Consider the following 25,316-nt stretch of genomic DNA (forward strand, 5'->3'; position numbering starts at 1 on the left):
GAGTGTTATATCAGATTGATAAACATTTTCTTAACAGAAAGTTCAGGCGTCTCCAAATTTAGTGGCTCTAGTGGCTTTAATATGCTTAAACTACTGTATCAGTGCTGTGTGACATGGATGTGAGCCTGTGGCCATGGTGAAAAAGCATATTAAATAATGACCCATAGCCGTTTTTGACTTCTTAGGCTCGGTATCATTGCCAGCTACTGTGTTGCAAATGGTGCTGTGTTTTCAAAGGTTTTGCGTTTTGAAATTTAGCCTCAGTCATCTAAAGATTTATTTCATTCAAATTCAAAAATACTCTATTAATCCTAAAGGCAAACTAAATAAATTAAATTCTTCTTCATTGTAATTTCTTCACATGGAGATTCAAATATCAATATAAAAGCTATTTACAGTCTGAACTGTCTGACAGATTTGTCGGTTATCGGTTGGGAAACATGGTACATTTTTTCAAAACCGTTCAACTATTTTTGAAAGCATAGGCTAAAACAGAAAGTATTCATTTTAAATTGATTTTTCTTAGTGCACACGCTGCCAAACAAAATCATATTTTTATTTTGGAAAAACACTTTTCACAAGGAAAAGACAAGCTGAGCTAACCTTTGCCTTCAGATGTGCTGAAGTAGACAGCTACAGACTCAAAAAAGAGAAAGAGAATGCTGACCTTACCGAGCATTCAACTTCCAGATGTATAGTAACTTACAGAAATACAAGGCAAACACTATGAACAAATACAGCGCGTGGGTGATTATCAAAACACGCATCGACTCGCACTCAGCCATACGCACACCCACACTGTTACATGCTTCCACACACAGATTCTGGCCAGGCTCATTAAAGATGTGAAAGAGAAAATGATCTAAAAGGGAAAAAAAAAAGACGAAAGAACGGAGGCCAGGAGGGATTTCATGCAGATTTGCTCTCCACAGCTCTCAGGCAATCAGCAGCAAGCCTCCTCCTCAGCCGAGAACTGTCGTCCTCTGGTCAAAAAGGGCAGGGGATGGGGAGAGAGAGAGAAAGAGAGAGAGAGAGAGAAAATCATCTCTGCATTTGTTGAATTCCCCCACCTAGCACTTGAGGAGGCAGTTCATTTGGTAATCTCTTTCATTAATGTTTCTCTTTCATTTCCCTTCCCCCCCCTCTGTCTGCCATGTCTTTGTCCACTTTAAAGGTGCAAGCCAGAGAGTAGAAACAAGAAGCAACTGAAGCAGCTGAAGATATGAGGCTAAAGAGGTTTTGAAAACAACTCAGTGGTAAGTGGGCCAACAAAAAAAAAAAAAAAAAGAAAAAAACAATTCACAGCGCCTTCCATTTTGCTGTTATTTTGTTCTCTGGTAGAACTCTACATAACAACCAATTTTCACATCAGTGGACACAAAGACTTGTCTCTTATATTTTAGAGAAGAGAGCTCTGTGAATTTTGTGCTTTGTTTTTTCCTTCATTTTTTTTTTTTCCTTTGTCAAACCTTTCGGAGTTTGCGCTGCAAATATGAGTTAGTAATAATGATTGAAAAAGTATTTTAAGAGTCTGTCAGTGGCATATTATATTATGCTGAATATGCATAATACAGTATTGGTAACACTTTATTTGAAGGGGTGTGCATAAGACTGACATGACACTGCCATAAACATGACATAACACCTGTCATGAACATAAAGAAGTCTTTATGAATGTTTATGACAGTTTTAATGCAAAGTTACTCTAAAAGTTGCAGTCCATTAAAAATGCCAACTTTGCATTAAATTATCATAATTTACAAAATCATGCAAAGTTGGGCCTCTTAATGGATTTTCAATGCAGCGTTTAGAGCAACTTTGCATTAAAATGTCATTATTTACCGAATGACACTTCATGACAACCTTCATAAACATTCATAAAGACTCCTTTATGTTCATGACAGGTGTTATGTCATGTTTATGACAGTGTCATGTCAGTCTTATGCACACCCCTTCAAATAAAGTGTTACCATACTATTAAATAACCTAAAGCTTTTCTGAAGAAAAATGTAATTAGCTGCTTTGTAAAGGAATTAGTATTATCAATGCATAAAGATGAGGAAAACGTGTTTCACAGTCAGGTGCTACAGCTTCAAAGGTGCGACCCCAGCAGGTTTTAATTATCCGTTAAAAACTTCTTAATATCTATATATCAATCCAGTATATGTTTGCTAATTAATGTAATTAGTCCTTAATATAACAGTACAGATGGATTGCGTTTGCATAAAGGTGACAAAAGATGTTTCTACATATATTCATAATCTGACTAAAGTATATAGCAAGAAGAGGAATGGTCCTAAAACAGAATCCGTAAAGTCAACCACAATGAGCAGTTTCAGTGGGACACATATTTATTTTCAAAATCCAGCATAAAAATTTTATGATGATAAATTGTTCCAGAAAAGAAATTTATTTCTCTATCACTACCTTTTTCCAAAAATCTAAGTGATAGGCATGAAGGTCTGACTGAGATGGACCTGAGCTTGGTCATTTTAGCTTTGGTTTGGTCATTGCATGCAACAGATTTAAAAGAGCAACAATGTGAGACATTTCCCATTTTGTTAAGGTTACATTCTCATCTGTTTATCAAAGAGTACAGATACAATACCAAAGAACACATTTATCTGAAAAATACTTAAACTTCCTCACCACAAAGATAGCTTCAAAAAGATAACATAGTTAGAAGTTTGATTCAAATTTACCTTCATGCCCATCTTTTTCTTTTCTTTTTTTTTTTTTTTGGTGTTCTGCTTCCTAATGATGATCGCAACACGACACACACTGAACTGTCATCTTCTTTCACACATCCCTTCACACATCTCTCCACAAAGCCCATCCATTGAAATTGACAGCTGAGCTCAGACTGAGAGAGAGCCATCATCTACCTGTCACAGCAGCCTGGCACTGAGGGGCTCCTCCTGCAATTCCAAATTTCACAAACAGCATTGGCGATATTTTGATCAGGAAGCCATCATGCATCAGTTTAGACATATAATGTATACAGATCCCTGAGCTTCCGCCTCTCTCGCCCACTTTCTCTCTTATTTTCTCTACTCTGGCACACAGCGCTATTAAATTATTTTGAAAAGGTTTTGCTTGACAATGATTAATTATTTTTCTATAAAATACAACACTTAGAATCCTCTTGAGATTGGAAGCCAGCTAGTGTCCCTTAAATAAAACTGACTGCTGCTTTAAATGGTAAGTGTGTAGTTTATGTACTTGTTTCTTTAACTCTGTTTTTTTTACTCACAATCGCTCTTTCAGGGATGTCCTTGGATATTGATACAGCACATTCAGCTGTGAAATGAGTCAAAAAGGCAACAGAAATTAAATCTAAAACAACAATCTCACATATTAGTGTTGAATATTTTCAGATAATGAACTGTTTATTTATATATATATATATGCACACACACACACACACACACATATATATATATATATATATATATATATATATATATATATATATGTAAACAGTTCAACTCTGCATAGTATGAATCTACGCAGAGATGAGTGGAGAGGCATCGTTGAGTAATAAAAAGTTTATTACTTCATAATGCTAGATTTATTCATTATGTTTATTATGCCAGATTATACACTTGTATAGATAAGTGCATACCAACATTTTCTGTTGGTAAACACTTACTGCATATTCTGGCATAAACTTTTTATTACTCAACGAAGCCTCTCCACTCATCTCTGCGTAGGTTCAACCTCATCCAGATATTACAGCACTACGTCAATATGCAATACCTCCACAGTGTTTTGAAACATTTTCATCTCCACAGCTCCAGCCCGGTGGATGGTTTTATTCCGAGCTGAAACATTTGCTATAGTTGACACCACTGCCATCACGCATGCCATGTCCTCATTTCCATATCATCGCTTGATTATTGCCACCAGTGGTGTCGCAGCAGACATGCAGAAACTGCGAATGAATGCGAGCAAATGAGTGTCAGAGCAGATACAAGTCCAGGCATTGCCTCTGTGTCTCCTGCACACACAGTGCCAAGCTTCATATCTTTGGAGGCCTGAAGCCTTAGGTTAGCAGCTGCTTTCGCTAAACTGAGCCACGGTCATAGAAAGGCGTCAGCGAGTTGCTTTTTATAACTGGAGAGATGAGAGAAAATCACGTTGGTTCATGGAACATTGTAAAATGTTAATTTTACAACCTGTACTCAATATTTCTATTCATATTTTAAGTAACACACTTTTTTTAACGCATAGCAAAAAAGATCAATGCACAGCAATTAAGTATTGAATGATGTAAAGTTTCAATCTATCTATAAGGTGTTTTTTTTAAATTCACATTAGGCAGAGATTATATAGCCATTTCTCTCAAAGTCTTATGGTATAGCTATGAAATGAATACCATGGTGGTATTCATTTCATACATTTAATTGGTGATGAAAAATATTTTTATAGTATTAAAAGTAACTGGCAGAACAATTTATGCAAATCTTCTGCCATCAGAGATGGGCGGCACACTAGTTACATTTACTTGACTAACGTTTTGGAAAAACATTTTTGAAGTCTTCTTGAGTACTACTTCATTAACATGCTTCTTACTACAGTACATTTTCCGGCAAACGTACCCACCTCGAGTTGTTTCATAGAATAACCAATAGGTTGTAGACAGGCTTTATTGTTTGAATGTTATTTCTGTTTGGTTGGTATTTGTGTCTTTTAAAGGTCAAATAAACGTTCAGACAGTACATATCGTCACTGAAAGTATTTTGCACTCTTCTTGCAAACTTTACCTTCTGTAGTTGTTTCAAAGGTTTTATGTTGTGCCCGAATATCTTATTATTGTACATATTTTTAATTTTATTTTGAGTACCAGGAGCTGGACATAATTTTATATGTTGTCTGAGGATTACATAATTTTTACAAATTAAATCAGATTAAAACAGTATTACTGAAGTACTCATAATAATACTTTTTTACTCTTGAGTATTTTCTTTTTTTGTTTTGGATAACTACTCTTTATTTCCGCTTGAAATAAAATACATTGAAGTAGTGCAATGCGTGCTTGAGTTAATATTGCAGCTACTTTTCCCACCTATGATAACATGCTTACTCTTAAAATATGAAAACAAGTATTCGTTTGGGCTTTTCACACTATGTTTCCCTGAAAAGTTCACTCATGAATTTGAATTGCAAAGCCTGGATTTTGTTTGGTATTGAGGATGGTTCCTGTGAAATATTAGATGGAAAACTGTAGCACAGTTTAATTGAACTGGTCTTAATCAATACATATTTGGAAAATGCTATGTATAGATGTAACAATGAGAAAGCTGTGATAGTATAATAATTAGTTTAGAATGTTTGAACTGTCTAATGAAATATGTGCAGCAATCAGTTATTTAAACAACTGTTTTCTGCACACACACACGCACACACACACACATATATATATATATATATATATATATATATATATATATATATATATATATATGTACTTTATACCTCATATATATAAATTATAGTGATTTAAAGTGGACTAAACATAAAGCACATTTAATGTAAAAATATGTCAATTAGACTGCTACTTTTAATGAAATACTAAAAAAACTGTATAATAGCGACCAAAATGCCACTTACTACATTTCAAGTTGCTAGAGTCTGTTATCACTGTTATCAGTTATAATATATTTCACAATTTCTCTCAAAAATGTGAAAGGTTGATTAATGCTGTTCCAGAGGCTTGACCTCACCTTTGTTGAGCTGCTTTGGGTCTGTAGCAAACAGACCCACCATTAAAAGCCCTTCGGTGGTGTGCTGATAAAAGGTCACCCGTGTTAGACTGCCAGCAGGTGTAATTTGCAGCTTTTATTGTGCCTTAAAATGAGACATCCATCTCAAAAGGAAATAAGCCTCTAATTGGGCAAAATGTCATTAGCATTTGTTTGACAGTTACAAAACACTGCAGTCTGATTGGGTTAGAGTGGAATCATGGAGCTGTTAACCAAGCCTGTGGCTGCTTTCTTAGCTCGGTCAAAATTAAGCATTGTTTGTTTTGTTGTTTTTTTTTTGTTTTTTTTTATGCTCAATATTTGGAGGAGCACTTTTTATATTTCTTTTATACATCATGCATAACATTTAACAAATCTTTCACTTTGGTGTCTGTCTGTTGGTGTAACACCTCAGAATTAGAGAGACAGAGGTAAGACAAGTTGTTCTTGGTGTACCCTCACTTGAACAAATCCTTAAGGCCTTTGCACTGCTGACTGAGTTTTAAAGACAGTTTCTGTGAGAAAAAATAGCAGCGGCTCTTAAGTAGCTCCCAAGATGTTAACAGCACAATTAAACAAAGCTCTGCTAATCTTTATAGCTGGCATCAAGAGGCGGCGTGTTCTCTCAGAGCAGTGTTCTACGTAACATGGCGCTGGGAGTCTGACAGAGGAGGTAATGTGCCTGATGAGCAGCCATAGTGATGCCTGTCCTATTTAGAGAACAAAAAAAAAAGCAATCCTACTATACATCCTAAAGAGAGAGGAGGAAAAATGGGAATTAATTAGCATTATTCAATTATACACGCTCCATTTATTTGCAGCAGCATTTAAAAAAATGTAAAGTGACCCCCGATTTTCTGGTAATGAATTTGATTATGCCAGCGCATATAATTTCATGGTATTTGGGGACGTGAGATGTTTTAGCTAATATACTTTCCTGTGTGAGATGCTGTAAAGTCATGCAGCATGATGCATCCTAAATGTGCTTCTTTGTTTAAAGAGTTGTTTACAGGGATTTCTTCTTTTTTTTTTTTCCTCTCCATCATTTGGAAGAGATCCAAGCTGAATTTTGTTGCAGTTTCAAAACAAGAATTCATATTTCAGGCATTCAAAACTTCAGCAGTGAAGTCTTTCCAACGATTTGTCAACCTTCACATTATATTTCAAGAAAGCTGATGGATGAAATTAAACAACTTGCTGATGTGGCCTTTTGCTGAAAAAAAAAAAAAAAAAAACTTGAGATGAGATATTTTTAAAGAGGGTTAGAGTGATGCTATCTTATATCTATTAATGCAGTCATTGCTGTGTTACCCGCGGGCCATAGGGCCTAATCCAGAGGAGATGGATTGAATGGTACTGTGGCTCAGGCTTGCCAGACTTACTTAGGTTCTGGTTGAGAGCACAATGCTGTGTGGGCGAATCTATTCTGTCCTGGATAGGGCACAGCATAAACATTGCCCAGGGAACACAGGCAGGCATGCAGGCACTCAAGTGGACAAGAGCAAAACTATAAGGATGGTTGCTTTTAATTTCCTTTCTGCTGCCTTTCTGTAGCACTCGTTCATGGGGGCTTCAGAGCGCGCCAGAGAGGAAGCAGAGAACATAGTGTGCTGGTGTTAAAGAAGTACCTGTATTTTCTCTTTTTTTTTTTTTTTTTTAGGAGTTCATCAAGTATTTACTGTTATCCTCCTTCTTCCTCACACTTACTCAGACTGAGGGAAATCTGCCATGATTAATCCAGATGACAGCTGTGGAGCAACAACTCGCTTACGCCGTAGCTGTCTTTAAGTAATCTGTCTTTTCTCCATGGCACGGTGGTGCTCCAACTCCTGACCCTGCGTGCAAACACAGTACCACCGCTTCCTCAGCCCTTTTGCCTTTCCACCGTCGTCCCCCGGCTTTCACAACCAAATAAGGAAGATTGAGCCAGTGAGAGGCAGCAAGTCGGTCAGTCAGCCCACTGAAGAGGCCATTAGGGAGCCAGCAAGCCAGTGAAGAGGTTGGTAGAAAACCACCTCTGGCATCACTCATCACTCCATGCCTCTTCAGGTTTTTATGCATTTTCTTTGCAACACTGAGATGCGCATGCTTGCTTAAAGATGGACGCTAACCTAGATTAGCGCTATTCACATAGAGGACACTGAATACAATGACATGCACTGAATGTAGTTTGGACACACACAATTTTAGAAGTACTCCAAAATGCTCTCTGAAATAAATCACTCTGCACAGATAAAGAGAAATATGTTTGGAACAACTTTTCAAAAGGATTATGTAAAGAAGTATTGCAAGATAAAAAAACTGCTAACAGTCGCATCATAAAAGTTAAACACTGAATAGTTATTTTAAGGTCACTGTACAGGAAAGACTTGTATGAGCCACAGTCACACATACTTTTCAGACAGGAAAAAAATGTTTTTGTACATGCTGCATAGATTTTTTTAAGAGAGCAAAACCTTTTTTTTAAAAAATAGTTAATACCAGAGTTGCTGGTTTTTGCTTTTTGCTTTTTTATTGATTTCAGACTTCAGACTTGGTTAAATTACGCAAGGTCTTTTACTTAAGGAGGAAAATCCAGGATACAAAACTTCTTGAAAAAAAAATCTTTGCCTAATTGTGAGACATGAAGAGAGAAGAACAGATGAATAAATAACCAAGAATAACCAAGATGAATTTGTATTTAGGTCTCTAGGAGTCAATCCTTTGTAGAACCAGGGATCAATTTCTTTGAGTATGTTTGTGACAGGCTTGGGTAGTGATTTTTTTTTGTTAATTCTTCTTTGCAATACTGCTTAAACTCACTCGTCTTGGATGGAAAGTGTCAAAGAACATTGATTTTCAACTCTCGTTACTCATTCTCAACTGGGTTTAGGTCTATATTTTGACTGCTTTTGCAGGAGGTTGACCAGTGTTAGTTAGTGCAGAGCACCACACAGTGCTCTGCACGTAGGCCAGAACTTTCTGTTTTGGTCTCATCTAACCAGATAACACATGCCCCCTATGACTTGTGTCAACCTGCAAAGGGACTTTTTCTAACTCTTCTTTTTGGCACTCTTCTAACAAATGAAATCAGAATAAAGTCGGGATAAAACCTTCAACTCTATTTTTATTTACTAAATAATATTAAAACAATGCACCATTTTATTCACAACTACTGTACATGGTACTCTGTGTTGGTGTATAAAATAAGATAAAATTGATAAAATACCCCAAAGTAATAACGTGACAAAATGTGAAAAAGATTAAAGCCCTGTAATTCCTATTGCTCCACAAGGAGCATTTACTCATGCAGCAAAGTCCACACTGAGCTCTGACATGCTTAATGGATGTTCCATATGTTAGAAAAATCCATTCAAAATCTATAAACAGTAGTCCACAGGATAGACGCGACACAAGCTAAGACACAGTATTGCAAAAACACTCGCTCTTCCGTGTACCAGCATCTCAGTTTGTATCTTTGTCGCTCCAAATTCTACTGGTTTATTTAACTTTAGTGTTTTCTCCTCCTGCAAATGTCAGCTGAGTTCAGTGAAGCTGGAGGGAAAATCACTCCCTGATACTGAGGGTGAGCAGGTTAAAAACACACACGCACACACATATTTAGGCTGCAAAAGAAGACAGAAAATACTTTGGGGTTGCAACAGAAACAGTATTCTGGATTAAAATGTAACTTTGGTATAGAAGTCCGAGTTGTTCAGGTTGGACAAGCCTCCTTGTCATCACACTAATCTTTACTATTGAAAACAGAGTGATTCAATTCTATGTGATATGTTTTTATTAGAAAGTTTGTAAGTACAACCACATGAAATAAGGCTCTCTTTGTGTCCTTCTACAGTGCTAAAAAAAAAAAAGAGCAGAGTGAGCAGACAGAGTCAACCCCTATCAGCAGGTTGTATTCACCACATTCCCGTACCCAATCCTCCTCCTGCACCCAACAAGCTCCTATCTCCATTCTCAAACTCCTGTCTGTTGTAGTGCTCACTTGTGTATCAAGGTAATGAATTCATAATCTCTCCCAGGCTCTTTGTAGATCTCTATCGTGGTGCAAGATAAGGGTAAGCGTCGTTGCACTCTAATAGCCGTCAGTCTTCCTCGCTTCCTGCACGCTGTGAGTGCGTTTACAGTATGTGTGTGCTTGGGAAGAAAGAAAAAAAAAAAAAAAAAAAAAAAGCACCCGCTGCCACAAACCTCATTGAACTGCTCTTCGTTTTGGCTTCCCAGGGCAGAAAGAAAAATATCCTGGCCTGGACGACTGTCACTTATCAGTAAACTGTCGAAGCTACAAGGCAGCGGATGTCTCCCGGAGTGAGGAGCATTAAACGGCGCCCCACTTCATCTCTTTCTACCTGTGTCGTACACTCACAACACTTAACATCTTGCGACTCCAGCTGACAAATACTCAGTCGTTGTGAAGGTAAATATCTGAGAGGGTCAAGCTGTCTCACAGGCACTAAACTTGTGGCACGGGGTGGCTCTTTGGGGGGGGGGAGGGAGGGCGGCTGGTTCATGCATGTGGTTTTAATTGTGTTTTCAGTGGGGTGATGAAATGTCCTCCATTTGAGCACAAGCTGGCAGTAAGTGGGTTGTCGCCTCCAGGGACAGGGTGAGCAATGGCCCGCTGCTATCGTAGGTGATTGTGCTTCGGCCCCCTAAGGGTGACAGAGATGAACGAAAGGGAGTCAGGAAGACAATGCAGACAGAAGCAGCCCGTTTTGTTTTAGTCTCGCATGGTTTCAAAAATGGATATCAGGGATAAGAAAAGTGGCAAGTAAGCATGTGAATCTGGGGAGGCGAAGTGTATTCACAAGCTCTCCAGCTTTGTAATGGGATGCAATATGCATATTAAAAGGCATAGTGAGGAGTAAATCAATTTCCAAACATTTTAAAAATACTCTCTACTGTATCAATGAAAAAAAGGTTTTTTTAAGGAAGTTATACTCCTTCCACATTTATTAGTTTTCTAACAGCCACAGCCATTAGTGTACTTTATTCCAATTTGCCGTAAGACACCAATATAGAAAGTCATATATATATATTTGCTGTTAAAAATATAAAAAAGTCTTTTGCGTATTTGTATGCAGCCCCTGTTGCTCTAACACCTCTAAAAACAATCCATAGTAGCCAACTGCCTTAACACTTGTGTTTAGAAATGGGGTCCAACCGACCCCACACACTTAAAACTTGTATCATTTGCCACAGCCCTCTATGTTTGCCTTAGTCCTCGAACGTGCAAGGGTTAAGAAATCAACTACATGCTAGAGTCTAGCTCATGCTGAGATTTGATGAAATGATAGATGGAAATAAAATCAGGGTAATCCTGGGGGGAAAACAGTCAGAGGCAGCAAAAGACTTGAGACTGTGGCAGAAGTTGAACCTACAGCAGGTCCATAACCCTTAACATGCAGCCAGAGCTACTCTGGTTTAGATCAAAGAATGGCCCAGTCAAAGTTCAAGCCTAAATCTAAAGGAGAATGTGTGGCAAATTTCTAAAATTGATGTTCATAGGTATTTGCCATCCAACCTGACAGATCTTGAGCTAATTTGCAAAGATAAAGGCAAACAATTATAATCTAGATCACAGGGGTCAAACTCCAGTCCTGGAGGGTCACTGCCCTGCAACTTTTAGATGTGCCTCTGCTGCACCACACCTGAATAGAATAATTAGGTCATTAGCAGGCATCTACACAAGGAGGTAATTAAGCCATTTCATTCCAGTGGTTTGTACCTCTGGCACATCTAAAAGCTGCAGGACAGTGTCCCTCCAGGACTGGAGTTTGACACCCCTGGTGCACAAAGCTGGTAGAGCCATATCCTGAAATACTGGCAGCAAAGGTTAGTTCCCCAGAGTACTGACACAACTGATCTGATCCATATGAAAGACACATATTCAGATTTTTGTCTTTGTCTTTAACTTTATCTTTAACAAGTACTACCGGTCTGTGACTTAAAATCCTAATAATATGCATTTCAGGTTGTGGATGTAACATGATACATGCACTTATATATCATTTTGACTTTACAGCTTTCTTGCTTTCATCTCCTTGAATGGCTTTTTACTCCATGTCACTCCTTCACAAAGGAGACGAACAGATGTGATGAGGATCACCGACATTTCACAACAGAGTAAAATAAGACGGTTACTTAACAAATTTCACAAGTTGTTTGCAGGATCATCTCTCTCCTTGTGCTGTTATGGTATCCAGTAACAAGACGCAAACGATTAAATGCTCCTCCCAGAGCGCTCGTCACATCTTCCGCTTGCTGAATTTACATGGCATTTATGAACACTCACAAGGAAAACAAAAAGTGGACAAGGAGAGAGCAGGGGAAGGGAGCTCGCCAATGGAGGAGTCTCATTATTCCGTTATGGATTGCACATGTCAGCGAGTAAGTGCTCTTTTTATCCCTCCAAAGCACCAGCCACAGCCACCGAGCACATTTCCCTACCCAAGTGAAATTTAGCATGTTAAGGCTCGTGCCACCAGGGGAACAGTGGTGAGAGCACTGGGCTGCTTCTAAGATTTGCTGCCTTGATTAAATAAGGGACTGTAAGTGTGAATAAGAGGCCAAGGGAGAGATCTCTGCAACATAAACATGTGCTTTTTGCACATGGTAGTCCTGCCCACCCAACTTTGCCTAAATACAAGCACTGAAACACATTTACGCACACAAGCAGTTTACATGGTGTACTACATGTCACACTGGATTTTAATCAAAGAGCAGAAAGGGGGCAGTGGAGGCTCACTTGTAACTCTATAATGGCTCTGCCAAACTCAGCAAGACGTATCTTTTTAAAAGGGCTCGCATCCATTAATGCCTGCAGAACTTGAAAAGTTCACACAAAAAATATTGCAGTTTTCCCTCCTTTTGGACAGAACAAGTCTTTTATTTGATGCACTGTGATTCAAAAAAGTCTAGCACCCTCTACAGATTGCCTAGTTCCATCTCATTTCCTTTGAGGTTCCCTCAATACACCTTTCTTAATGCTTTGAAAAGGTGCTTTGACTCAGGCAGCTGCCAGCAATTTTCAGTCAAATGCTTGTAACTGGGCAAAGGGGACAAGTTATTTTTCCGCTCTGCGGCCACAGATAAAAAAAGTAAAAAGTCAGTCACTTTTACAACCTTCTGACCAGGAATGACTTCTCCTTTTTTTTAATCTAATATATGAACTGACCAGAGTCACCTGCAGACAGTGACATTTTGCTACAAGCTCACTGCGAGTAAGTGACTGCAGGTTAGCTGATTGATGTCTGGTGGGTATCTAGCCACCCTACTGGACTTTGTGGACACCAGCTGTCCCCATTGAAATTCAGGAAGAGTTGCCCAATTATACAAATCCGCCTCCAGAGACAATGCAACTGGGTGGAGCTACATTTAAATCACCAACTACAGCCAGCAATAAAGGAAAAAAAGTGGACAAGACTAACAAAGAAAATTTGATAAATGGTGCTTTCAATGTTCAAATAAAGGTATACCTTTCGAATTTTCCTTCAAAGAGCTATTTAATCACAGTTTGTTCTACAGTTATTCCACTTAAAATAGTTGTGAACTTTTAATGTGAAGAAAAAGAAATACTTCAACGTTAAAGCCAATGAAATAAATTGAATGCTAAATGTCTAATCTCTTTTTTCACTGTTCCAGCTTATATTTGCAAAAAATTGCTGCAAAGACTATTTCAACAAAGCAAGTAAAAAAAAAAAGTGTTCATTTGAATACTGAGCTGTATGATATGCTTACTCTTGTCTAAAAATGAGCTAAGATTAAAAAAAATGTTTTACTAAATCCTAGCTAAAGTTAAATCTGCACCTGTGCTTCTCCAGCAAAGATGGAGTCTCTAGTTATAGTGTTCCCTTTGTTTTTGGGTCCGTTTGATGGTACTTTCTCTGGTGCTGGATCAGCTGCACGTGATGCAGGGATTTCTCAGAAGATCACAAACAGTGTCAATTGGAATATATTGAAATATTTTTAATATTCAGTCCTAACATTAAACATTATGAGAAGCAATTTCTGCAGGGGTCTTATTTTTTTTAGATCAATTTACACCATAATCCTGAAAATTAAAGAGTAATAAATTCATTCATGACTTTCAACAAGTCATGAAAAAATGACAAAATGACAAAAAAAATGTATTGCATAACTGACTTTTCTGGAATTTAGATTAATTTTATTGTTTAAACATAACTTTGCACTAAATCTTGTCATGGTTTTTGTTCAGTGAGGAGTAGACAAGTTGAAGCCATAAGTAGATGGTGGTAAATGAAGTTAATTTAATTAACTTAATAAAACAAGAACTTAAACAACAAGGTCGACCCAATGAGCAGCAACAAACTGGGACCAGGTAACAGATAATGACGGGAGTAACCAACAAAGAGTGAGTGAAAGAGAGGAGATTAAATACTGAGAGGGAATGTTGAAACAATAGACTGAGGCTGATTGGCTAACAGGTTGCAGGTGTGAGGGGAGAGAGCACGTGGCACACTGAGAAGGGAGAGAGAAAGGTAAGGGAGCGTCAACAAATGTGGGAACTAGAAAAACGAATTTGACTAACAAAAAAAAAAATGATTACAACACAGGGTATGAATCATAAACTTATATACTAAGAACAACCCGACCTAAGTAAAACAATATATATATATATATATATATATATATATATATATATATATATATATATATATATATATATATATATATATATATATATATATATATATATAACTACAAGCCTGGAGCTACAAGCTTCGCGGGTCGTGGCATTGTTCCTTTGGTCTTCTGTTCGCACAATCAGTTAAGCTCAGATTTATCAAAGATAACACAATGAAAAACTCATACACCCATTTCTATGCGAACAGATTTGTGTTTAGGCGTTCGACTCGATTAACATGCTTTTGAACGGACCGAGTGGTCAGATGCAGCCTACGATCTAGGAAAGGAAATCAAGAGGCGAAGTTTGTGAGGCGACATTGAATGCAACACAAGGGTTCTGTTTTTTTTTTTCTTCTTCTCCCCTTTGACTCAAAGTGGGGGAGAGAAGAGAGAGAGAGAGAGGGGGTAGTTGACTCCTGTCTCCCCACCCCCAGCTCGTATGAGGTGGATTTGGGAAGAAAGGGAATCCAAACCTGTGTCGCAGAGATAACGTGAGACTCCAATAAAGGAGATCCACATTTGGAGACCCGTGCGGGGTACAGTCGCGCACGGATTATTATAGAGTTTTTTATTTTTATTTTTTATATATATATTTATTTTATTTTTCCCTTTACCAGAGGAAGGTTCTGCTTTGGAGTGTCTGATCTCCGTGAAAGGGATACAACAAAAAGCGCACGGAGGATAATAGCGGAGTATTTTAAACCTGCGCTCTCGGTTAACAAGTGACTCGCTGACATTGGAGAGAGTGGAATATATATATAGCGTTTTTTTTTCTGCAATCGGGGGATGCAACGTAACTGTTCTTGTCGGAGGATTCAGCTGCACAGAAAATGGATTTGAAAACTGTCCCCCCTAAACCAGCGAGGGGGTAGATAAAAAAAAATAAAAAAATACTTTTTTACCCTCTCACGCTGAGACTGAGTAAGTAATTGAAACTTTTCTTCTTTTTTTATTGTTCTTAGTTTTGAGGACCTATTTAAACGATAGGGAAAGAATTACAGAAGACACAGAAAAAGTACAGAGTTTGTTTGGAATATTTTTAAACTGTAATTGAAAAAGAGAAAACTTGTTCGCCACTGTAGTCTCCGGGGAAACCAAGAAAGGACTGTTTTTTTTTTTTTTTCTCCGATGTGAAAATTTGTAGAGAACCTTTTCATTTCACAATCTTCTGATTTATACTGCTTTACCTTTATGGATAAACTATTACTAAGGTTCCAGACGCTTAAAAACACAGTTAAAACACAAACAGAACCCTACTAATTCCTAGCAAAACGAGCATCTGACACTGTTTTGCACTAAAAAGCAACGTGAACATGCGTTTAATTCACTTAAAGTTGGACATTCACACGATTAAAGTTACTGAGAAAAACTTAAACGTAATACTTGAAGTAAATGTCGAAGAACTGACACATTTTGTACTATACGATCTGGAAAAGGATCCTTGGATGTTTTTATCTGATTAACTGGAAAAGATGTTATGGATTTATTTGCAGCATGTTTACTACACGTAAGCTAACCGAATTTTGTTGCGTTTACAACGTCAGTTTTTGTCCTTGTGCATCTATGCTCCTTAATGTAATTTTGTGTGTTTCTTTTTTTTTTTAAACACTTCTTTTTACTAGAGGGTAATCCTCTGCCCTGAGGTGTGACTCTTCTGTGGTTGTTTATGGGAGTTTAAATATAGCTCTAGGCGATTTAGTTCTGCTTCTTTTCTTCTTCATTTTTATGGTAGTAAGCTAAGCAAATTGCAGTAATCTTTTTTTAGTAGAACCATTAGCAATACCCCTTCCTAAGGGTAAATATGCAGGTACTAACTAGGGCTGTAGTGATACAATAATCTCACGATACGATACACGATATTCTGTTCACAATACGAAATATATTGCGATTTTCAGCAAATGATACAATTCAATACACTTTTGCGATTTTCTGAAAGATTTTAGAGGGACAGAATGATTTTGGTGACATTTTGTGACTGTTATAGAGTTGGATTACATTAATTTAACTGAAAACTGATTAAAAGGACCAACGACACAATACCTGACTCTGGTTGGACATGGACACAGACTTAAAGTCGACAGCTGGACAAAATGATTCAAAGAAGTGGTGAGAAAACATGTTTCTTTTAATTGAAACAGTACAAACTGTAGCTTACATGCATTTGTAAAGTAAATAAAGTGCACCAAGTACCCTGCTCTGAATAGTGTGATACGTTTTTAACCTTGACACTTACAACTGAAGGAATCACTCTAAGCCTGATGACCTAATCACTCTCCAGGCGAAGCAAGCAGTGAGTGAGCAAGGTGACAGTTGGATGTTACGATACTTGCGGATGAATATCGATTTTTTTTTTTGTAGGAAAGAAAATATCGATATATATCGCAAAATCAATAATATTACACAGCCCTAGTACTAACACTGCTCTCAGTGGTGCCCCCTTACTGGCACCAGTAAGTGGGGTAAAGGTTGGGTAATTGGCCAACACAAGATAGCCTTGTGTTAATTATATTTTTATGAACATCACTTAAGGAAAGAAGAGGGCAACACTTGAAGCTACGTTATATTTATGTGCATGTTAATGACACTTTTGGATGTCCATCACTTATTTCTGGTGTCAACCCTCCTACACCGCTAACATGGCAATAGTAATTGGTTTGGTATGCCACCCCTTTGAAAACCTTCTGTGCACCGCTCACTATAAACAGTTTTGCTGCTTTTTTGTAAACAACACATACTCTGACACATTTGGTGCATTTCCTGTTCTTATGCAAGTTCAGGTTTGTCTCTTATTTTTCTAACTCCCACTCATCCGTCTCACATTGGGGAATACAACCAGTCCTGCTACCTTGCATAAATAAACCCATTTGTCTTGTGATGCGAGTCACATGTTGATTGTCAGCAGTGGAGAGGAGTCTTGTCCTTCAGAGTAATTGGACAACACCTAAACCGAGAGGCTGCACGTCAAATATGCTCTGGACTCTTAATGTGGCTTTAATTGAACAATTTATCGCCCCTGATCACTGTCAAACAACCTGGAAAGATGGACATAAGGCATTGGGAATGCCATGGATAGGCTTCAGTCATGCATGACCAACATGTCTGTTGAAGCACTGTCACGGAGGGTGTATGTTTGTTGAGCTAATGGTGTGTTTATTTTTGTTTGTCTGCAGAAATCACTAATTGAAGTATATCTGAGTGGTAATGAATGGTGAAAGAGAACGGGAGAGCGGATCAGTTTACAACTTTTAAAACTGAGTTCATTAGACTAAAAGTTGGACTGTTTTTCATTGAAAATTTTTCATTATAGAAACCTCGGTGAGATTTCTATTTCCATTTTTAAATTATCTGCTCATTATAATTTTTTCTTTTACATGTGATGATATTCTTGAATTAACAATGTTTGATTTTACTATGCAATAACAATAAGTTCTCCTAAAAAAAGGTCATAATTTATATACTTTCTTCATTCATAAATTATCTAATCCTGTATTTTAATTTGTAGATTAAAGACTTGACGGTATCAAATTATTAATATTATTTTTTCGTTATGGCTGTTTGTGTTTGATTTTACAACCTCGTCCTGTGTTTATTTTACTCTCTGGCAAATTAACAGCATTTTGGTGGCATCAAGTGCCTTGCAATTAGTCACATTGTACTTGACACAACAGCAGAGTTAATAATAGCCATGCTGAAGTGACTGTCATAGCAAAGGGAAAGAGAAATGTTCACCATGAAAAGGTGCTTTCGCACTCACTGCTAATTGTGTTTATTCATTTTAATTTGCTCCAAGTGCTAAATCAGTGCTCTTCTGGCGAAACGGGGTGCAATTAGTTTGGGCTGTGAAAACACGGGGCGGCGTGTCTGTCTTGTAAAGAAGTTCGCTCCTCTCTTCTTTGACTTGCGGATTAGCTGTTCCTTGACATTCACATTTCTTTCACTGCCACATAACAAGAGCGGGAAAACACTGAATGGGAGCAGAGCTCCACCGTTGTAGAGCAAGTGAGTTGGGGTGTGCACAATGGAAAGATTATGTTAATTTCAGTATTCTGCAAACAAGTGCCTTGTTGTGAAATGCGCCAGATTACAGGGTTCCTATGCAGTCTGAAAAAGTATGAAATTTGGTGTACTTGTTTTCCAGGACGAGTATGAAATGTATTCATAGACTTTATCCCTGCTGTCTAAAAGATCCATCCATCCATCCATCCATCCATCCATCCATCCATCCATCCATCCATCCATCCATCCATCCATCCATCCATCCATCCATCCATCCATCCATCCATCCATCCATCCATCCATCCATCCATCCATCCATCCATCCATCCATCCATCCTTTGAGCAATTTGCAGTTTACTTTTGTGTCTGTGATTTTCTTTTTTGTTTTTCTTTGGAATAGAATTAAAAAAAAAATCGCTGCCTGTTGTAAAAATGACAATGTAGGGTTTACTAAGTCCACTATAAAAACTTGAATTGCTTGAAACAGTGGAAAATTTGGTTTGCCTGTGGTCTCTGATTTGATGTGTCAGAAATCTTCCATGCATTTCCACAATTTGATGGTCTGCTGATGGCTGTCATCTCATAAGTACTTCTCAAACCACACTTCAAAAACAGCAGCAAAAATAAAAAGCTTTCTGCTTAAGCCTATTAGACATGCTTTGGTAAATTACTGGTTATTACTTAATATTTGGTACTTTACTCCCTCTCCAAACTCCTAATGTAACTCGATCCATTCCTTCACAGAGATGAGGTACTTTAACATTTACTTAAAATGCTTAAAATTATATAAAGTAGCCCATTCTATAGGCACTTTCTGACATTTTTTATAAAACTGTCAGATCGTCTACACCCAATACTAGATTTAGGTGCTCATAGAATAACATTTAGATTTTCCTCTATTAATGCTGTCATAACACTAACATTTCTTATTTGATTCTGATACTAGCAAAATACTCAGTACTCGATACCATTTTCAGTACAGCGGTGTTGTACTGGTAGCTCTGGCATTATACAAAATATTTTTTTCTTTTCTTTTTTCCTCTCCATTTACCTCAAAGGAAACAGCACTTTTGGGTTTACTTTGTTGACCGAAGAGGGTCACATATGTTTTTGATTTTTCTGGCTGTACTTGCCATGTTAGTAGAGTTTAAACCGTACAGGAATGGCTCATTGGGGAGGAGAGAGGCTGACTGTCTGTTGTTGCAGCACAGCTGTCAGAGGAAATATGTCAATTTGGCCATATGTGAATTGGAGAGGTTTTTTTTTCTATTTTGACAAAACTGAGTAGCTTTGAAAATGTATTTTCTATAAGGAGATATTTTATATTTTGACAACCCCGCACTGTATGCATAGATCAAAAATATGAATAAAGGTGGAGCTGGCTATTTGTGTGGCAGGACATTTCAATCCAGCTCATGTAGATGCACCTGTTGGTTGTCTTGGTTTAAAACTTGGCTAAGCTCTGCTCTCCCTAACTTAACCCCATTCTTCAAGCCTCACTCTAGCCAGTCAGGGTCTGGTTTGGTTTTAGCCAAGTTGGATGCATCTCCATTGCATTGTGTTCCTCTCTATTGTGGGTGTAAATTTTGGCCACGAGCCCTCGAGAGCTGTGGCCGACGCTCCGATGATGTCGTTTGTAGTGACACTTGGGACTACATGAGACCATGCAGTGCTTTTTAGTCTAGATGAACAAAGCAAGGGGAAGGTGTCTGCAAGTGCGCTACCTTACACACCAGTACTGGCTAAAGTTTAAATAAAACTCTGAAACCCCTGCTTTCTTTTTTATCCTTTTGACAATTATTATTAGTTGAGATTAAAACTTAATTTTATGTTAAATTTCATTCTTGCTCTGGATGTTATGCTTGATTCACATAAGCCCAGATATTTAATTTTGTCATTAAGGCAAACAGCCAAAATGTCACATAGTTAAGATTAAAGCCTAACCCAACCGATGAATGCAGTCTGCTGTCAATCAAATTTCTTACGCACGATACAAGGCTTGGCCTGCCTTATACCACCCTTGAAGTGGTTATGAAAAACGGGGAGGAACAGCTAAGGACTTGCTTAGCTGTCCTTAGCTAAGCAAGGACAGCTTAGCTGTCCTTGCTTAGCTAAGGATTCAATCAACTTAGCTAAGGATTCAATCAACCAAGTGATTGAATCCTCATTCAAGTGATTGAATGAGGATTCAATCACTTGCTCCTCCAGCCAAGTGATGGTTGAAATTCATGCATGTGAAATGTTGAGCTTATACGGATAGACGTGCACATGCAGACTTGCAACGCAACCGAAGAAAGTTGGTACCTGCTTTTGTACCTGTTGCTGCCATCGCTATGGCGTCTCATGTGTTGGGTTGTAATCAGAGTGGTTAAAACTTTTGCCTATCACTGTCATTTGTCCATCCCTGTGTATATCGAGCCCATCAGAGTTAGAAATTAGCAGTCCTAAGTAGAAGACAAGTGTCTTTTGAACACAAGCTTTGAAGCATAGCTCAGAATGTTGTGATTGCAGTTGAAATAACTGGACTGGACTGTATAGTGTCTTCTCATAGGCTCCTCTTTTCTCTTTTCATCATGATTACTAAAATGTGTACATTCCTTCAGTTATTAATCAGTTTACAAAACCTCATATATTGAGCTTAATTAACAGAAACAGTTACTTATTTTTCGAACCACATATGTGGTTTGTACGTTGTGGTCTGCTGCGTCCTTCATCCATTTAGACTTCAGTATTATACTTGCACTTGTGCAAGCCTTGATAAACCAAATGAAAAGGGATTATTGATCAGAGAACATGCATTCGCATATTGTGTACGGAGGTAAAGGTGTCTTCCACATTTACAATATACACTAATCCCTACCAGATAGTGTGGTAAATCTTTTGGGAATACATTCACACACCGTCACCCTCCGCAATCTCCACCTCCTCCTGCCTGACTCCCTTGGTACCTCCACATTTTAGAAAAAGGATATGCTTCAGCTCCTTCTGATGAAGTGACAGTAATCTTCCTTTGCAGATGCACAGGGGGGAAGACCTTGTTCATTCATCTCAGCATCCCTCTTAAGGTGTAACACACTTGAACAAACATGGAGCACAGTTTGTTAAACCCAGTCAGGAAAGCTGCTAGACGTCTAAGATTAAAGAAAATATAATTTTCCCCCCCAAAATCCTACTGGCTGCTGTTCTATGCACTTTATACTTACATACTTTTATAATATGCTGTGAACTAAACACTTTTGAGTCATAGTGCTACTAATATGAGCATAATTTGGTCAGCTTAGATGTAAACTAGTCACAATCTGACAGATTGTTTTGTTAAATGATTAACTTTTTGTATCCAGCTATGCATATGTATTTAATAGTAAATGTGCTAAGCATCTTTAGTAAATCTGTAAACTATAATCATAGCAGAGCTTGCAAAATTCTGAGTGCTGCTGCAACTTCTTATCAAACAAGCAAACAATCATCGGTCCTGTTAGTAGCAGAAATGTTTTTTTTTATAGAACAGTTAAACATTCATGACTGTAATACTTTTCAATGAGCTTAAAGAAATGTGTCTATGAATACTTGAGCTGCAGAGATTGTCGTTTAGCCAACAATCCTTAGACAGCAGCAGCTTTTTGTTCTTTAAAAATTGTGTCCAAGAACGTTGTGGCCACTCTTTGGTACCTGCCCAAATCTTCTTAATCTAATTTTTACATTTTTTTTTTATTTTTCTTAATCACACACTATGTGTGACCTTAATGCAATAGGAAGGTAAAATTTCTGTTTCAGATTGACTTTTTAATTTTATTTGTTGTAGTTGTAGCAACTATTAACTATAATGCCAGCTGCTCTAAAGTAACAAGCCATACAAAGCTTGTTCCCTAAAATCCCAATGACGATTATCGCAACTCTTGCAATTTTACAATGAATATGTGTTCTTTGTTGCTACAGTGTGAAATTGCTATAAAGGTGATTGGGTTAACATGTGCATGTGTGCTAAACGCTGGTAATCCGCCAGTGTTTACTGTCTAGCCAGCGAAAGCTCTGGGCAAGATGGCTGGGCACCATTCAGCTGACCCCCCGCCATCACAGAAACCACACACGGTCTCCAACACCCATCTGTGTCCCCCTTCCCACCCTCCTTCCCACCCGGTTCCTTTTGTTCCTGCTCTCTCCACACATGCACACAATCACCCAAACCGTAGGGACATCTGGTGTGAGGGTGACCTGAAGAGTAGGGTGGGAGGAGGCATGCTTAGCTGCCCCGGGGATACGAAGGATGCGGGGTGTGCTAGACGGGGGTCATAGAGAAACATGTGTAATCAAGATAGTGGGGGTTATTGTGACTGAGTTGTGAGAGGGAAGTCGGATGGCTAAAGAGAAGTAGGCAGATAATTGATGGATAGAAGTAATTGTGTGTAATGCAAGCGTAGAAACATGGGGCTCTGGGAAAGGGAAATTGAGAGGGAGAACTAGTGAATAGTACTAGTAAAAGAAGGAAGATGAAGGAATCAGAATAATGAAAGAAAGTAGTGCACCGAATAGTCTGGGGAGGGATTGAAAGGAGGAGGAAGATTTGGAGAGTGTGAGGAAAGGGTGAGAAAGGGAAGCAGCAGGAGGAGGAGAAAAGGGAGGGGGCCTGCTGTTGTGTTGCATCACTCAACGCTTGCTGGGGTTAAAGAGGAGTAACTACCTGCCTGTCAGGCTGATTGTTCATCCCTATGCATCAGGGGATACACGTCCTGGTTTATGAGAAATGGCACAGAAACACTATGTGGGCCACTTAACCACAGAAAATGGCTGCCTGCGTATATCTGGGAATACAAATACTACTCCCAGGTTGGACTTTGTGAGCTGGTGATTTCTTTATGCACATGATGCTATCACGTCGGTTTTTATTACAGTACATGTTCTCATTTTACCCACTCCGTTAGCAGCCTTGCTCGTTCAAATAGTTTATTTTGTATTAATGATTCTCATACCACAACAAAAACCCTCCATCAAAGAGCTTAATAATAAGGCTTCCTCAGTAATTACAACCTCAGTAGCTTGGGTGCCTTTTCAGACGGCACACTTACTCATCTTTCAGTTAAATGAAAACAAAGCCCATGCACTCCAAGTATGGATACACAAATTACAGCGTACCAGTGGTGCGTAAAAGAGAGCAAAGACACAGAGAAGGCACCAGAGGCAAAATGCATTGAGTTTCCTCTCACTTTCTCGCTGTGCAACACAAGCTTGCCTCCCAGAAGGGGAACAAAGGTTTGTCAAGCGCATCGTGGTGAAGAGAGTAAAACCTCCTCAGCCCCTGGGAAGATGGAAGGTGACATTTGTATGTAAATGGAGACAGACGCTCTTCACACCAGCTGAAAGGAAATGAGAGTGGGCAACCTAGAAAATTCTTCTTCTGTTTTGAGAAGTTGTCGGTTTTGCTGTTTTCTGACGTTTTGTGCTAGAAGATGAATGGAAAGGCACAGCTTTGTTATATGTGAAAACCTTTTATTATGAAAATGTTGCACGTCTGTACACTCAGCCATGTTACAAAAAGTATGTCTTTGATAAGAGGATGATGAACTAATCCAACATGCCAGTGTTTTAGTGATAACGGAATGATAAAACAAACTGTTTAACATGAGTTTAACCAAAAAAGACGTAACAAAAAAATTGGTGTGCATCTTATTTGGATACATTTTATTCAGTATTTGTGAGCACAAATGATGCATATTTAAAAACAGACACAGACATGCACAAATAAATCAATTTCATCCAACGCCTGCTAAGTTAACAATAATATGCCAAATTCATTTTTATAGTGCAGATTATGAGATTTTGCAGTAGTTAGTTTTTACTTTACAGTGTATAGATTCTGAAACAAAGACAGGCTGAAATAAAAGAGGGAACAAAATAAAATCCAAACTGTTCTAATGTGGCTCAGGCTCCTGTAGTTCCTGCACCCTTTATGTACTCCAAATCTCAGTGTTGAAAGATAATCCTGATTAAAAAGTGATTGAGGATGGGGTACGAATGATATCATGGCAATCATAGAAACCAGCCATGGTTTGGGAGATTAGAGTCATAGAGATTTTCTTGGTGAGGGACCCCTTTCTGCTGTGATTTGCCCAGGGGTCAAACTATTGTGAGTTGTTCTTTTGTATATTTTATTGTTTTTTTATATATTGTATATGTCACAAGAAGACTGTTTCAGATTTGATACCCAGTTGTATTATTTTTGCATGATTTGTGGTTTTTAGCTCTTCCAGGGAAGAAACGATAGTTTTGCTGTTTGCAAACAAAGTAGGATGAGTCAATGCTTTAAATGCAGTGATTAAAATGTCATTATTTCTCACTGATAACAGTTTAAAGATTTTAACATTGTAGTTTTTCTGGTTATTAAGTGATGGGATAACTAATATCTTTCACCGTTGTTCAAGGACAGGGATTAAAACAAAACCATTGTGTAGACTAATCAACCACCTGCTGAGGGAGGGTTGGCTATCCATATTCCCCAAAATCATGTGGCACTGCTCTGCTTGTATAAATCACATCAGGACATCAATTGTCATTAATGAAACAACTTGATTAACTAGTCAGACCAAAGCTTTTGAAAGCATTAAATGCTGAGAGTTGATTTTATTTTTAGGATCGTTTTAGAAGCAATTGGATCTGTACAACAACCAGTGAATGATCCTCACAGTGTAATATTAGGGTTAAAATCTAAGCAAACAGCAATTTAGTCAAAGTAGGCATTGGGAAAGATTTGGAGAAAAGTAAATGGATTTCTAAATGGAGATAAGTGTTATCAGAATCTGTTTTCTGTCAGTACGGTTTGAAGGTGTTAACACAGATGAACAGGGAGTCAGCCCTGTTGCAAGCTTTTAGGATGATTCTGCTCAGTGAGCACTAGAGAACAACACTTAAGAGACTGAAACTTCATGCATAAGATAG

At 38.1% G+C, this 25,316-nt stretch overlaps 1 protein-coding gene across 14 annotated transcripts in view; it reads left to right on the top strand.

The window, feature by feature from the left end:
- ptprsa (protein tyrosine phosphatase receptor type Sa) overlaps window positions 1-25,316 on the top strand; it is a 244,556-nt gene that overhangs the window by 49,703 nt on the left and 169,537 nt on the right. For 12 of the 14 annotated variants that reach the window (XM_008406777.3, XM_081606230.1, XM_081606231.1 and 9 more), the window contains exon 2: window positions 1,175-1,256. The exons of 1 other annotated variant lie outside the window; for it this stretch is intronic. The gene's annotated coding sequence lies outside the window, so the exon portion shown is untranslated. Of the gene's footprint in view, window positions 1-1,174; window positions 1,257-14,802; window positions 15,312-25,316 lie in introns of those variants that run through there. One more of the 14 variants, XM_081606227.1, reaches the window with a different exon arrangement.

The sequence above is a fragment of the Poecilia reticulata genome, chromosome 4 (assembly GCF_904066995.2).
Source record: "Poecilia reticulata chromosome 4, P_reticulata-male-v2, whole genome shotgun sequence".
Lineage (NCBI taxonomy): Eukaryota > Metazoa > Chordata > Actinopteri > Cyprinodontiformes > Poeciliidae > Poecilia > Poecilia reticulata.